At 40.0% G+C, this 5858-nt stretch overlaps 1 long non-coding RNA gene across 1 annotated transcript; it reads left to right on the top strand.

The window, feature by feature from the left end:
* The first annotated feature begins 367 nt into the window (after window positions 1-367).
* LOC119001965 (uncharacterized) lies at window positions 368-4414 on the top strand. The gene is made up of 3 exons (XR_005069657.1): window positions 368-463; window positions 1021-1150; window positions 4337-4414. It is a non-coding gene; the product is annotated as an uncharacterized LOC119001965 (long non-coding RNA).
* The last annotated feature ends 1444 nt before the right edge of the window (window positions 4415-5858 follow it).

Raw genomic sequence — 5858 nt, 5'->3', positions numbered from 1 at the left:
TGTACTGCTTTGGGATATTTTCTGCAGATGTCCTGTGAAAATTACTGCAGAATTTCCCTAGCTGGCATAGCTCAGTGGATTGAGCATGGGCCTGCAAACTAAAGGATCGTGGGTCAATTCCCAGTCAGGGCACATGCATGGGTTGCAGACCAGTTCCCAGCAGGGGATGCACCAGAGGCAACCATACATTGATATTTCTCTCTCTCTCTCCTTCCCTTCCCCTTTAAAGATAAATAAATAAAATATTTTTTTAAAAAGAAAATTACTGCAGGATTGTATAAATTTCTGTATAAAACCCAAATTCTGAAAGCTAAGTTCCTGATGTTGGGAAACTGACTTTATTAATATGTAAATTTGAACCCTAATCACCTCTTTTGTTTTAGAAAACAATTGCTCAAATCTTAGTTCATCTCCACAGAAGTGACTACGTGGCTGCAGAAAGATGTGTCAGGGAGAGCTACAGGTGAGACGCTGAGAGCATTGTCTTCACTTGGAATGTTAACATTTCCATTAATTTGAGATTACTGCTTAGATAAATAACCCTGGCTATGAAACTGTTTTTTTTTTAAAATTCATTTTGACAGGAGCACCTCACTACTATTTCAGCTTTTACAGCTGGATTTTTACAAGTGTGTTCTTTCTTGTATTTTTCTCTTGGCGACTTCCATGGAAGTGAAAAACTTGAATAATTTTGTTATGTTTGCCTTCTAAGGAAAAAAATAACAAAAAAGGAAAGTGCTCAGAAAATATGCCATAGGAAGATATAAATAAGGGATTTTTCTTGTTTGAGATGTTTACAATGAGCAGTCCCAATCCCAGCACTGTTGACATTTTCGGATGTGTAATTCTTTGTTGTCAGGCCTGTCCTGTGCACTGTGGAATGTCTAGTCTCATCTCTGACCTCTGCTCAATTGCAACAGTTAAAAATGTGCCCAGATGTTGCCAAACCTCTGCTGGGGGGCAAATTCACCACTGGGTGAGAAGGAACAGGTGGAGATGTGTGATTTGTGCTTGCTGTAGCATTCCAGGGTTTAATGGGAGTGAAGACTGTGCTGCACTCGAACAGCTTCTTGAAGGTTATGACCAGCAAGACCAAGATTAAGTGTCAGAGGTCTGCATCTCGCCCCTTTTCAAATACATGGACAACGATGTAAGTGGCCTTTTGGTTATCTTTCTTCTTTCCTCTTCAACGGAAGAGGCTTCCAATAAAATTACATGTCATGTGGACTTGTGAAGTATTTTCCCCCTTTATTTTTTTATCTCAAGATACTTCTCAAAAGGGAACTTAGCATTTGCACTGAAGTTTTCTTTTACAATTCTTTTTTAAAAAATATATTTTATTGATTATGCCATTACGGTTGTCCTATTCCCCCCTTCATTCCCCTCCACCCTGCACATCCCTTCCCCACCATTCCCCCCCTTTCATTTATGTCCACATGTCACAAGTACTTTAGATTCTATATTTCCTATAGTATTCTTGCCCTCCCCTGTCTATTTTCTACCTACTGTCTATGATACTTATTCTCTGTACCTCCTCCCCCCTTCTCCTCCTCCCACTCCCCTGTTGCTAACCATCCTTGTGATCTCCATTTCTATGGTTCCACTCCTGATCTAGCTGCCCTCTTAGTTTGCTTTTTTGTTTTAGGTGTGGTTGTTAATAACTGTGAGTTTGCTGTCCTTTCACTGTTCATATTTTTATCTTCTTTTTCTTAGATAAATCCCTTTAACATTTCATATAATAAGGGCTTGGTGATGATGAACTCCTTGAATTTGATCTTATCTGAGAAGCACTTTATCTGCCCTTCCATTCTAAATGAAAGCTTTGCTGGATAGAGCAATCTTGGATGTAGGTCTTTGGATTTTATGACTTGGAATACTTCTTTCCAGCTCCTTCTTGCCTGTAAGGTCTCTTTTGAGAAATCAGCTGACAGTCTGATGGGAACTCCTTTGTAGGTGACTGTCCCCTTATCTTTTGCTGCTTCTAGGATTCTCTCCTTCATTTTAATCTTGGCTAATGTAATTATGATGTGCCTTGGTGTGTTCCTTCTTGGGTCCAACTTCTTTGGGACTCTCTGAGCTTCCTGGATTTCCTGGAAGTCTATTTTCTTTGCCAGACTGGGGAAGTTCTTTATTATTTGTTCAAATAAGTTTTCCACTTGTGGCTGTTCCTCTTCCCCTTCTGGTACCTCTATAATTCAGATGTTGGAATGTTTAAAGATGTCCTGGAGGTTCCTAAGCACCCCCTCATTTTTTTGAATTCTTGTTTCTTCTTTCTTTTCTGTTTGGTCATTTTTTCTTCCTTCTGGTCCACTCCCTTGATTTGAGTCCCAGTTTCCTTTCCATCACTATTGGTTTCCTGTGCATTTCCCTTCATTTCAGTTAGGTTAGCTTTCATTTGTTCCTCTAATTTGTGACTAAAACTAACCAATTCTGTGAGCATCCTGATCCCGTGTTTTGAACTGTGCATCTGATAGGTTGGCTATTTCTTGGTTGCTCAGAGTTATTGGCTCTGGGGCTTTGTGTTCTTCTTAAGCCATAATGTTTTGTCTGTTAGTGCCTGTTAAGTATGAAGGGCGGAGCCTTGGGTGTTCACCAGGGCGGGGCAACTCAGTCTCCGTGTGGTGATGCTGCATGTGGGGGCAGGGTCGAAGAGGGGCAATGGGGATCCCTGTGCTGCTTCCTGCAGCTGGGGCCTGTGCGGTCTGTCTCACTGCTTGCTCCTTTGCCTGGTTTATCTGCGTGCAAATGTTTGACTGCAATCTGCCTGCCACCTTGTGTTCTCACTGGGTCTGCCCACTGCAACCCCACACCTGGGATCTGCCAACTGCCACCTGCATGCCTGGATCAGTCTGGTCGAGTTTTCCTGCACAACCCTGCTCCACCAGCTGCTGGCTCCGCCCCTCTTACTGGTCTGGCTGAACTGTTTGTTGTTGTTGGACTTCTGTATAGTTCTATTTTTGGTGTTTTGGTTGCGTTTTTGTTACTAAAACTTTGTTGTCTTTAAACTTGGTTGTGCGAGGAGGCACAGTGTTTCCACCTACACCTCCATCTTGGCCGGAAGTCCTTGCTCACTCCCCATGCTCTGGCCTCACAGCCTCCCCCCGGCTAGGGAAGATAAGTCCAGCTGCTGGGGACTGCAGGGCTGAGTCCACACTGCACTGAAGTTTTTGATAGGTTTAGATTGTTTGAATGTCAACCATGCAGGTTCACAGCCAGTTATTTATCCATCTACCTTTGTTGACCATATGTGTATTTTTTTTTAATTTTTTTTTAGATTTTATTTATTTATTTATCTTTAGGGGGAAGGAGAGAGGGAGAGAAACATCAATGTATGGTTGCCTTTCGTGTGTCCCCTGCTGGGAGTTGGCCTGCAGGGAACCAGACTGCAACCCAGGCATGTGCCCTGACTGGGAATTGAACCGCGATTCTCTGGTTCGCAGGCTCGTGCTCAATCCAATGAGCTACACCAGCCAGGGACCATATGTGTATTTTTTAATTTACCCCCTTTTCCCAGTTTCTTTCACTTGTTGACCTCCACAGCTTCCTTAGTTTATTAAGTTTCATTTAGGCTCACTGTCTGAAAGAGACCCATCACGTAGTGGCCTTTGTAATTCGATAGACTTGTTGGAATTCCACTCCTGTGACAGCTAGCTGTGTGATGTAGGTTATTAACTAACTGTAAGCCTCAGTTAGCTCACCTGGAGAAATGGAGCAACTGGTCTCTGTCTTGCCAGCCTGCTCTAAAGAGTAGATTAGTCTGTGTTCACAAAGCAGCCTCACACATTACCATATACAGGAAGTGAGCCTCAACAGTGGGCTTCTGTTCTTTCAGATTTCCCTTTTCAGTAGGTTTGCAAGCACCAATTCATTTGATCTGGTCTTGCAATTTTAGTCTTATGGTATCAGATTGGCTTAAGATTTTCAATTTTTTTTATCACAATGTATAGAGAGGAACATTTTTTTCTTGATGAATTCTTAATAGGCTTTTGTAAATTTATATGTATTTTTTAGGAAATTGTCTGTAGCTTACACTCTTCATTTACTCAACAGATCTTTGTTTTATAGGAACTATAAGTGGAACTTAACTTACTATGTTCCTATTATCACAGATTCTTACGTGTGGTCTATAATTTAACATTTTTGGCTAGTTGTATATCTGTTTCACTAAGGTCATGACCTATTGAGGGCAGAGCAATGTTGAGTTCTGTGCTGAATGTTTTTCCATAATTAGTATTGGTTATTATGAGGTAGAGAGCTAGTATCTGCCTTTTGTTGCAACATCGCATACGGAGCTTGTAGTTATCCAGACTTTGAGAACATGTTTTGTTGTTGACAGTATGCTAAGCTGGGCCTGAGTTTGGTGGTTCCAGGAGGGGGGATCAAGAAGAAAGCAGCAGCAATACCACAGGGCTAGTGTTTATAGGAACTGCTTCTCTTACTGCATGCCATTTAGCTAACCTGAATTTTGCACAGTAAATGCTAGTAATATCCCCACATTGTGACAAGTCAACAATGTTCTCACACATATGCCAGTGCCCCACCCAGGGTTGGGTATTGTCTCTTGTTGGAAACCAAGGTATTCTGGAGCAGTAGCATACAACCTTTTGGCATCTCTGGCCCAGTCTGGAAGAAGAGTTGACTTGGGCCACACATTAAATACACAAACACTAATGGAAACTGATGAACAGATAAGAGGCCTACACATAATTTTCATAATATCTGCTGCCACAGATAAGTAAAAAAAGTCCTCACTTAATGTATCTATGTAGCAGCCCTTTTGATAATCTTTTAAAGTCATCAAGCAGGTCCCAAGCTTGTGATCACTAATATAGAAAATGTACATATCTAAGTAATAAAACATCATTGATTTTTAAGATATTTTTTAATTATAAAAATGAAAGAAAAGGGCAAAATATAACTAATGTGGTGCTTGACATTGCATTTGAGAAACTAGTGCATAAACATAACATCTGGTTTGATAGAAGTAGTTGCAATTGTCAGTGAGTTCTGAAGGTGCATTTCAGGTATTTTAGTTCTAATTTTACTCTTAATGTGTTTCATTCTTGAAAGTAGTTGCTTGCAAATGTAGGTGCTGCTGAATAGCGATGACATGAATAAGGCAGGATTGTGAAGCAAGGGACATTTGTCTCTGGAAAGACAGGACCTATAAAAGTTCAGTAAAGAGGCACAATCACATTTTTCTTTTGGATGAATGTCTTAAGTACTGTGCATTCCATTTGAAAATTGTCAGGTAACATATTTATGTTGACTGATTATGGAGTCAAAAATATAGCAAAATATTGATTATTTTCCTGGGAATCTTGAAATCTGTTTTCAAATTCTTGTATCAAATTGAAAAGCAAGGCTGCATATTTTTTGCTGTTCACAGGACTGTGTTCAGCCAATGTGTCAAAATGCATAAAGTTGTTTGCTTTCATTTGAACTTCCCATAATTTCAGTTTCATTTGGAATGCTCTTATCATTTGAAACATGGTATTGATAACTTGGTTTTCACCTTGAAGATGCATGTTTAACTCTTCTAGATGAGTGGTTAAATCCACTAAAAATTTGTAAGCCAGTTTTCATCATCAATTTCTGGCACAAATTTGTGTTTGATACCATAAATGACTTGATAACATGTCACAAGTCATAAAATATTTTCAATATCCAGCCTCGACTTAGCCATCTTATTTCTGAAAAGTAAATGATGTTGCCATACTCAGTGTCAATACTTTTAAGGATTTCCTGAAGTTGTCAAAATCAATCCCTGGCTCTTATGAAAGTCACAGGCATGATGATGATTTGCATAGCATTATCCATTTTTAAAGCTTTTGTGCATAAATTTTCTCAATGTACAA

Source organism: Sturnira hondurensis, unplaced genomic scaffold (genome assembly GCF_014824575.4).
Source record: "Sturnira hondurensis isolate 20B ecotype Veracruz unplaced genomic scaffold, ASM1482457v3 Scaffold0017338, whole genome shotgun sequence".
In the NCBI taxonomy this organism is placed as follows: Eukaryota; Metazoa; Chordata; class Mammalia; order Chiroptera; family Phyllostomidae; genus Sturnira; species Sturnira hondurensis.
Note: the sequence above shows the minus strand (reverse complement) of the source record. Positions and strands in the feature narration are given on the sequence as shown.